Genomic DNA, 10,517 nt, shown 5'->3' with positions numbered 1-10,517 from the left:
ATACCAAAATCCTTGGATGCTCAGTTCCCTTATATAAAATGGTGTAGTATTTGCAAATAACCTATGCACATCCTCCTGTATACTTTAAATTATCTCTAGATTATTTATAATACCGAATACAATGTAAATGCTATATAAACAGTTGTTCTACTGTATTATATAGGGGATAATGACAAGAAAAATATCTGTACAAATTCAGTACAGATGCAAGCATCATAGGCCTAACTACATAGTACATGTCAGCAATAACATAATTGTTTTCAAATATTTTCAATCCATGGTTGGTATTAAACAACAAGGTAGTTAAAATGGTACAGTAGAAAATATTTATTTCACACAAAAGAAGGAAAAAGTACAGGAACGGAAGAGCAAAAGAGATATAAGATATATATGTGTATATATATATATATATATATATATATATATATATTTGAAAATGACAAACATAAACTCTATCTTAGCAAATAATTACACTATTACACTGAATGTAAATGGATCAAATTCCAATAAAAAGACAGATATTGGCAGCACGGATTAAAAACAGCATGATCCAATGACATGCTGTCTAAAAGAGATCATTTTAGACTCAGGGACACATAGGTTCAAAGTGAAATGATGGGAAAACATACACCGTATAAACAATAACCAAAATAGAGCTGGATTTTGTAATATCATATAAAATAGACTTTAAGACAAAGGTTGTTAATAGAGACAAAAATGGGCATTTTATAATATAAAAGTGTTAACCCATCATGAAGATGTAATTATTATAAACATATAAACAATACTGTATAACAACAATTTACATAGCATTTACATTATATTAGGAATATGTTGGAGCTTTGCATACTCTTACCGACATTTTATTCCCAATTTTTTCCTTTTAAGCTTTCTGTTAGTCCATTGTTTGTACCAACTGTAACCCACTTCCCCAATTTTTTAACTTTATTGTTAAAAAATTGAATTGCCTGTAACTATTTTCAATAGTCACCCACAAGGAAAAGGCTTTTCGCACTGAGCAAGCTCTGATTCAGGTCTAATAAGACAGTCTTTCAAATGTGGTCTTCCAGGGAACCACCAGGAAATTCAAGAAATGACTGCTCCGGGAACGGGGCTTTGAAGAAATCCTGTTTTGCCCACTCAAATGGCCTCTAGGCTGCTGATTTTCACTGTAATTTCAAGTTGTTGACTTTCAAGGCTGCCACAGAGCTGGAGAATAAAACAGGGGAGTAGGGCAAATTAAAGCACCACAGAGTTTACAGTTTTTACTAAGATTCAGCTGTTTTTCTTGAATAAACAGTCCCTGGATTGCTGCAAGCATTTCAGAGTTCTGAAAAAACTGTCTGATCATTTTTGCCAGTTTTCTCTTTGCTTTTATAGAGATGTTTCAGTGATTCTTACTCCATCATTTTTACTGATATCACTGGTTTTTATATTTCAATATCCATATTATTTAACTGCTAGAGTTTCCATTGTCCTTGTTTCTACCTGTTCTTTCAGTTTTGCCTACTTTGTTTTATAATTGCCTATCTTTTTATATTTTAGTACATCATTATTTTTTAGTTCCATTCCAGATCCTAAACATTCTGTTTTTAAAATTTATCTTTAGTTTACTCTGCATTTTATTTGGGATGATCTCTTCTGATGGCTGATTTTGATGCCCTCTTTCTTAGCTAACTTACTGATCTTTATGTGCTTTGTAATTGTGGCTAAGAGGCCCAAGTTGAGTTTGAATCTCTTCCTCTCGTTCCCTTTTGCTTTCATTCCACCTCTCTCTGGTGTTCACCCATCCTTACTCCTCTCTGTCACCTCCATCTGATCTTGAAGTCTAGAACCAGGTCTTATATTATAGGGTCAATGTAAGGCTATAGCAGATGCACCCACTGAAGAGGGGGGCCCAGATCCCATTTGCCTGTCTCTTTGCTCCTACCTCTTCTCCTCATCTTTCTTCTGTGGCTTGGCGTCATGCCCTCAGCCTCCAACACGTCAACGTGGGGCTGGCTCTGCTCTCCCTGAGGTATAAACTCCTAGTTGTGTCTGCTTTCTTCTGGGCTTCATGCCCAGCAGACTAGTGCCTTCAGTCCTACTGAATGCATTGTTTCTGTTTGATTTTGGTCTGCAGCTAAATTTATCTTGATTTTTTAGCACAGCATATCTTGTATATTTCTTATTTTTTATATTTTACCTACTATTGCTATGTGTGGGATGCTGGCAGGGGGAAAGGAGCGACAAAAAATGATCTTATAATATCGTATGACTGGAAGTTCTATGAGAGTTTTCAAGTTTGCCTCCTATATCAGTGATTTGATTTTCTGCAATTGTTGTCCTTTGCTCCCCCAAAGGGAATTTTAATTCTAGCATTGCTCTTTTGATTTCCATGAAGCCCAATCTTATTTTATCATTTCATTTTTTATCTTAACATGTCCTCTCCTAATAGATTTTCTGGTTTATACAAGTTATTTCTTCTTCCTCCTTCCCTTCTTCATCTTCTTTTCCCTTCCCTCTTCCTCTTTATTTTTTCTTTAATTTTTACTTTTTTAATAATTTTTTTTTAAGAAAGAGAGAGACCACTTTGCTGTTCCACTTATTTCTGCATTGATTGGTTGATTCTTGTATGTGCCCTGACTGGAGATATGAACCCGCAACCTTGGCATATTGGGACTACGCTCTAACAACTGCAGTGGCCAGCCAGTGTTTTAGTCTTTCTTAAGAAAACAACACAAAAAACAAACAGAAAAACTATAGGTGAAAGGAACGTGCTTCTGATTCTCAGAGTAAATGTTCTTCATAGATTGGTCTGTACTTTGACCTTCCAGATAATATCCATTACTCTTGTTTTCTAATGGCTTCATGTTACTTTGTTTTTCTGTTTATTCAGCCTTAAACAAAAAGAAACCTTCCAGATTTGGTGTCTGTCAACAGTTTGGCTATTTGGATAACCCTTAGCTGCACTGAAGGCCCTCTTGAAGCTGAATATGCACACCACCTAGGCTAACTTCTGTGAAGCAGGTTTTCATCTCACCTGGCAATGCCAGGTAGATACAGAATCCTTTTCTCTCTCCATTGCTTGCTGCTCTTATGCTCTGAAGATATTTAACATTAAAAACAGTTCTTTTTAAAATTCTTTACACAGTTTCCAGTATTCTTTTGCTTGCTTTGACCTGTAAACTTTATTTTTTGTACTTTGTCTCCAAAAATGCAAAGCACCACCTCCAGTCTTTATGTTTACTAATTTTCGAGGAAGTGAAGTCTCAAACTACAAAGCAGGGAAAATGGACAGAAGGACAGGACAAGAGCACATCAGTTGATTTAAAAAGTGGCATCCATTTAATGAAGGATGGCTGCTGAGTGTTTTGATTGGTGCAGTTTTTTAGCTTTTCAACCATGGGGCAGACAGATGGAGAGGAATATATTATTTCCCTCTCTATCCTTGTGATGGCAGGTGTCATTGGTTTTCAACTGTGTAGCCCTGCCGGACCCTCAGTTTGTTTTTCATTGTAGCTCCAGTGGGGGAGCCACACTTTTGAGGCTACTATCCTCGCATATGAGAAAGAATAATCACTATCTCTCCTAACGTTTGAAAGGTATTATACATTTTAGTCCTTATTTGGTCTCTTCATGGATAATCTTAGAGAAAAGTGGGAGTAGCCATATCAGACCTGAGCCACTTTAAATGGAAGTTTTACAGACAGATATGAATTTCTATGAGCAAATTCTAGTTTTTTGGAAGTAATGCTGAAATTTTGTTTTCAAAATGTAAAGATTCCTATTATTAAAGCACACTCAAACTTCAACTCTCTTTATGCATTGTACTCCCAACTATGTGTGAAAACTTAGAAGTTAACTTTGGAGAAGAATTTTGGAAGAGTAAATTTGGAAATCTAGAAAGAGTTTTAATTTTTTTCATAAATTTAAACACTATAAGCTCCAGCTGGGGTGGTGTTTAAACTCTTTCACAACTGGTAGGCATGAAAATCTGAATGGACACCAGACAGAGTGCTGAGGCAGAAACCTGGGGCCCCCAATATGCCAGGTATTTAATTTTTTGTTGCTGGATCATGGGGAGCTTGAGGGAGTCATGAGGCAGACAACCCCGAGAAGCAGATGGGGGATGCGGGGATCCCCTTCTTGAGGCTCCGGGCAGGGACTATATGCCAGTATAGAAGTGCCTCAATATATTAAGACCTGGCATGCTGTCAGCGGTACATATAAGCTGAACATCTGTCCTTAGCTCTGAATTCTAAGGACAGGGACCACACTCCTGTATTCATTGTGCTATCCCCAGGACCTATCTTAGTTTCTGTCCTGTAATAAGGATTTAATATGTGTGGAATAAATGAGTAAATGGGCAAAACAAATAAACATGTACATAAGGAGATGCCTCATCCAAATGAGAGTGCATAGTGACAGCAAGAGACATTTTCCTACCAATAATGCAAGATTATTTCATCGAGAGAACTCTGAAATGACACTTAGGGAAAACCATTCATTTTACTGTCCTTAGGGAAAAAGCCTGCTGAATAAATTCTGGGCGGTGTTGACACGGTGCCAGGCACCTGGGAGCCAGTGAAGTCAAGAACAGCAGTGATGATAATCATGGCGATGTTGTGTAGCTGCTAATTTACTTTTCAGCCAGAGTTAATAAGCAAAACAGTAGGCTGAAAATTAGCATTCGTTTTCTTCTGAAAAATATTTTCCATGCTTGTCTATGAACAGAAGAGTGAACCAAAGGCAGGTAAACATTCCTTTCAGGTGTTGCTTGGTTTATACCCAGTTCTCCCTCACTGCTTACTCTCCACCCTCACTGCCCCCCCCCCCCCCCCCAGTGCAAACAACACAATTAATATGCAATTTTGGGAATCCCTGCAAGGCCCAAGCAAACACACCACCGAAGGAAATTCCTGAACGGTTGCCTGCAGGTCTTGGAGAATCTGTGTGCATCCCCCATTTGCCCACAGGCTTCCCAGCCCGCATGGGCAATCATAGCACTTCATTGTCCAGTCCCATCATTACAATATTGTTATCATCTGAGCTGGAGTCTGACACTTTCTCTAAGACCTTTCAAATAACCCCTTTACTAGGCTTCAGTACCAAACCATTCAGGGCAAATCTCTGCTTTGTGCTTGTCAGCCTTAATAGACTGGATGTCACTTGAGCCTGTAAAAAGTGCCTGCTCCTCAGCTGTCAGTCAGTCCTGGTGGTGTCAGCCGGGAGCGTGGCTGGAGCTGGCTGGATTAGAGGGTAGTTACCATAGCTGTCAGATTACTGACAGCCTGACACCCACACTCCCAACTTTCTCTTACTGTATTTGGTTTCTGTTGAGCTCTCTGGACCTCTCTTAAGGTGGATCCCTCTGATGGAAACAAATCATAATTTGGCCAGTATCTTCAGAAGCTGAGCTGTTTTCTCCCATTATGATTTGTAGAAAGCTCTCTACCTTGAGCAGCTTCTATATCTTACTGAATATTTGTAACCCCATTTCAGCAAAGAGTCACCTCTCTATACTTTCCAAGTTTATGGAAACTCTGTGTATGTGTGTGTGTATGTGTCTGTGTGTATGCGTGTGTGTTTCAATTTCATTGTCCTAATTATTCAAAGATCTATAACTCTCACCTGAAATGTTTTCTCTTGCCTCTTTCTTACTTACAGTATTTTCATTCTTGTCTTTGATTACACCTTTGCTCTGACACTTTGTGTTAGATATGAAGCTCAGCTTGTGTGTGTGTGTGCGTGCATGTTTGTACATGCATGAGCACATGTGATGGGGGTGTGAGTATAAACAGAACTGAGAATGTTTGAGGATATATATTCATACCTAATGAAAAGCAGTCAGCTAATAGTCAAGGTAGAAAGAACAAATTGGCAACTCTCCAAACCATGCCTTAGTTAATATTCACCTCAAATACAGCCAATTAGTGAATAAAGTTTCTCTCTCCCTCTTTCCTTTCCTTCCTCTTTCCATTTTTCATTCATTCCTTTTTTCCTCCCTCCCTTTTTTCCTCCTTTACTTCCTTCCATATTTGTAAAGGGTTTACTATCTTGCAGTCCCCAAGCTAGACACCAGGAAAACAAAAAATGAAGGTGCTTATACCCTTGTTACAAGTTCACAGCTACCTGCTCACATTCCTCAGATACACTTGAATTTCAGGGGCTTTTATTTCTAACCAGGGAGCCAAGCTTAATTAACACTTTCATGTACTTAGGCAATAATCAAGGCTGATTTGCTTTTATTAAACCAGGCTTTGGGACCAGAAATGCAACTTTTGCACAATCTTAAATTTGCTTACTGTTCTAACCTGCTACGGAATTAAACTTGAGTCTGCACTCTGAGCACAGCTCCAGCACGCAGAGGTCCACGAACGTTCGATGCAGTGTGGCTATGAGGGAGAAAAGCATGAGGCTTCGGATTTGGACCTGGGAAAGTCACTTCAATTTGTTGAACCTCAGTTATCTTCTCTAAAGTAGGGGTCATGATACTTACTTGCGAACCTTACAGGGTTTGGCCTACAGTCCAAATGTAACTGACCATATATATGAAAGTACTTTTCAACATGCAAGTAACCACAAGCACTAATTTTGATAGTATTAGCTCATTTAGGCTATTTTACGTGTTTTTATTTCCTTGGCCACACATGTTTTGCTTTTTTTTTGCATATAACCACAGGGCTGAAAAAAATGCTCCCCAGTAAAAATAACAGATTACGTATTGATTAAACTTATGAACTCACACTCAAGTCAGGAGCCTTTAGTGGTCCTCCCTGGTCCTTACTAGGCTTTTAAAAGTGTGTGGCTTTTTAAGACCATTGTTGTCTTTCAGTGAGCCTAGAAAAATGGTTCAAATTAAAATGAGTCAGTATTCACCTCAATTGCTAGGAAATTTTGTATTCCTTATAATTCAGAAACCTGACAGAATAAAGTTCAAAACAGAGACTGGAAAATGTAGTAAACATATTAGAAAAGGCAAGGGGTGGGAGAGAAGGCACAAAAGCTTTATATTGTCAGTACCAAAGCCAAAGACATATTTTTCCAGTACTTCCTCACCATTCCAAAAAATTTTTTTAAATAAAAAGACCCTTATATTTCACCCAATTAACTGTTGGAAAACAGCCTTTCAATATTATTTACAAGCATCCAGAAGTTTTAAATTCAACCAACTCTCCCACATTTTCGCTTTGCTCGAACACACATTCTTTATACTGTGCGCTGTCGAGGTTGTCTGCTCAGTGCCACAATAACCATGGGTTCAATTATTCTACTAATTTAGTGAAAACCATCACATCTAACAAATAACAGTGGGTTGTGAAAATGTTTCACTTAAAAACCAAGCGCTCTGGCCATGTTTTTGCTGAACTTCCCAGGCAAGGATTCCACTCTACGTCAGCAACTTAAATGCTTTTTCAAACCTAATTCCTTTCTGAGCCTCACTCATGAATGAAGGCCTGCAATTTGCAAGGTGACTATCCTAGGTAAGGGATTCTTCTGTGACCCCGGGGCTGAGGAAGGTGACTGACTGATGGAGAAATAGAACCCTTAGCATAGCATGGCACCATAATTAGCGGGGGACCTAGATTGTGCAGCTCTTAATAAAAACCTCCATCTTATTTCCTTCATGCCGCCTTTTCATGCTCTACTATAGCCTAAATTTCAAAGTGCAAAACTCCCAAGACCACACCTATGGACAATGCAGGCAGTGTAAGCCTAGTGTTTTCTACTACAGATTTTGACAAAGGCAAAGATTCCTGGGTTCATATCCTGACTCTATATTTTACTAGTTATTTGACCTTGACCCTCAGTTTCCTTACCTGTAAAAGAGATAAAACTATATTAATAGCATTTAAAATGGATTAAATAAGATAATTTATTTAAATTTAGCCTAGTAACTAGCATAAAGCAAGTACCTAATGAATGGTGATTATTATTACTATTATTAGCATCATCGTTATAATTAATGCTATTTGCAACCCCATCCTGACATAGGCTCTGAGTTCCCTAAGGCTTTGGAAAAGTTGAAGAAACCCTTTAAGATGTTAGTCTTCTTCTTATGTGAATCTATGCAATGTTACATTCCTGTTCACTCCATTCATTTGTTCATTCATTCTTGCATTTATTTTTATTAATTTAATAAATATTTAAGGGTATGCTATGTACCTGGTAGTAGGCCAGCCATAGAGTTACAAAAATGAACATTACTTGTCCTCCAGAGATTCCCAGTCAAGCAAAGTGAACAGATATGTTAACATTCACAGGAATGTAATTAGAGATATAATCGAAATATGAAAATATGACACTGGGAGTAGATAGGAGGTAGCATTTTCTGCTAGAAATGTCAGAAAAGGCTTCCTAGAAAAGAAGACCTTTGAGGTGAGTCTGGGATTTACTGGTGGGCAGAGCAGGCAAGGGCATTTTATGCACATGCAAAGACTGACAACCAGACTTGTGACCAGAGGGGGCCAGTGGGGCAGTGGGGAAGAGTGGTCCAGAAGGGAAGGCTTGAGTCCACTTGAGAGAGCCTTGTACACTAGGCTTTCCTCAAAATTTGGGGACCTGTTGAGGTTTTGAACAAGGGAATGACAGGATCAGATTTGTCTTCTAGAAGGATCATGCTGAATGAAGGGTGAAGGGTGTACCTGTGCAAGAATTAGACCAGCAGGAGATGACAAAGGCTAAACACAGGAGAAAATGGAGTAGAGGGAATGAATCCAGAGATAGGAGGGAGGAAGACATGATCAGACTTTCCAAGAGCCAGGCTTTGGAAGCGAAGGGAAGCAGGGGGTCACAGCGGTTTCAGGATTCTGACTCAGGTGACTCAAGTGGAGAGTGGGGTTTTCACTGAGATGGCAAATATAAAGGAGGACCTGGTTTGGAGGGAGAACCTAAGGGTGAGAAAGGGAGGGACACAGTAGATGAGTTTATAGTTTGAGGCAAGCCTAATATGCGATGTCCACAGAATATTTAGTGAGCATGTTCGATAAACATGTGAAGCTTAGGTGAAAGCCCTGGAGGAAAATTTGGGCATGTCTGGAACAGGCTTGTGTAGGAGATGGCCGCTGAGAAGGGCACTAGGGGTGGAACTCCCTGAGGCCCCAATGTTAGCGACAAATCAAATAAGGGCCTGGGAAGAGCTGAAGGAGTTGAGAGGGCGCTGGAGGAGCCATGGGAGGGTGTTGAAGATGGTGGGAGGGATGGCGATTTTTATTTCTGAGAGACGTTTAGGGAGCTGAGGGTCTTCCAGAGTGGAAGATGACCAGCAACCCCATCACTGCTGAGCAATAACAGGATGCTAGGTAGAAGGGTCAGAGAACAGAGGAGGGTATTGCAAGCTTGTGGGGGTGGAGTGAGAAAGACTTAGTGAGAGTGAGAAGTGGAGGATTATAGGGTTAGCGGACTCCTGCTTTAGGGTTAAAGTCACACCTCTCTGCGCAGTGCTTTATTTTTCTTACCACGTCCTTGATTGTGACTTGTAAATCTTTAAGCCAGTTCCTTTAACCCTCTTAGATCCTCAGTTCAAACATACATAATGAATTGAAAGAATTAGCATTTGTCATCTCTGAGAATCCCAGGTGGCTCAAAAAAGTCCTAAGTAGCTTCAGTTACATGTTTTTGTTTGAAACCTCTCCTTTCGAACTGGTTGCATCCCTGCCCCCGGAAGAGCCGGCAGGTACGCTGCCCCCTGCCAGCCCCGCTCCCTTGCGCGCAGGCCGCAGGGATGGGCCCCTGGAGAGCAGCCTCCGGCGCTTCCTTCCCCAAACCGCCCGGCGCCAGCCTGGGCCGAGCGGGAGAGACATCGGCGAGACCCGACGACAGTCATCTGATTACACTGTCACTGCACAAAGCCCAGGCGAGCCAGGGCCACAGCTGATTAGCTGTGCGAGGCCAGCGCGCTGCTTACTGGTGCTGTATTAACAAGTTGTAGCTTTTCCAATGCAGAGTCACTGCACAAATGCCAGCCGGGAGCCTTCCTCCAACAGTGTAGGGAGAGAGCTGCTGCTTCCTTACGGCACGAAAACCATGAAACATTAATGTCCTTGAGCCGAGAGCCACTTTTAGTCCATGTTCCCACCTTCTGTAAGCTGTCACTTCGAGAGATAGTAGTAGAATATACTGCTTTATAGAATCTGATATTATTCTAACTGGGTTTGTACTTTTAAAAGAACATCTCTTACTTTTTTTTTTTTTAGAAGTTCTTGGGGTATGTCAGGGAATTGGTTAAGTCTAAGAAATGGAGCTAAGAGTGGCCTTCTCATTGAGCTAAAAGGGTGAAAGGAGCAGATATAAAGAAAGGCTGTGAGCTGAATGGGTATTAAGCACACAAGCTTTATCTCATCTCATTGATGTGTGGTAGATTTTATCTTTCATAATGTATTTAAAGATATATTTCCAAATTTTTTTTTTTTTTTTGCTATAGAACCAGTCTAATTGGCATTATTTTCAAAATATTTTTCTAAGCTTTTATCAACATAAGAGAAAATTTTCATATACATTCTCATTCATCTTTAGGGGAGTTTCTCAGATAACCT

The 10,517-nt window shown here is 39.9% G+C and overlaps 1 long non-coding RNA gene across 1 annotated transcript in view; it reads right to left on the bottom strand.

Moving 5' to 3' along the window:
* Window positions 1-823: 823 nt before the first annotated feature.
* The window catches only part of LOC308559597, a 63,535-nt gene continuing 53,841 nt past the window's right edge, over window positions 824-10,517 (bottom strand). The window contains exon 3 of the long non-coding RNA XR_013999180.1: window positions 824-1,209. This is a non-coding gene — a long non-coding RNA (uncharacterized lncRNA). The remainder of the gene's footprint in view (window positions 1,210-10,517) is intronic.

The sequence above is a fragment of the Miniopterus schreibersii genome (assembly GCF_964146895.1).
Source record: "Miniopterus schreibersii genome assembly, chromosome: 7".
NCBI classification, from domain to species: Eukaryota; Metazoa; Chordata; class Mammalia; order Chiroptera; family Miniopteridae; genus Miniopterus; species Miniopterus schreibersii.
The sequence above is the reverse complement of the archived record's forward strand: the minus strand, read 5'-3'. Positions and strand labels throughout refer to the sequence as shown.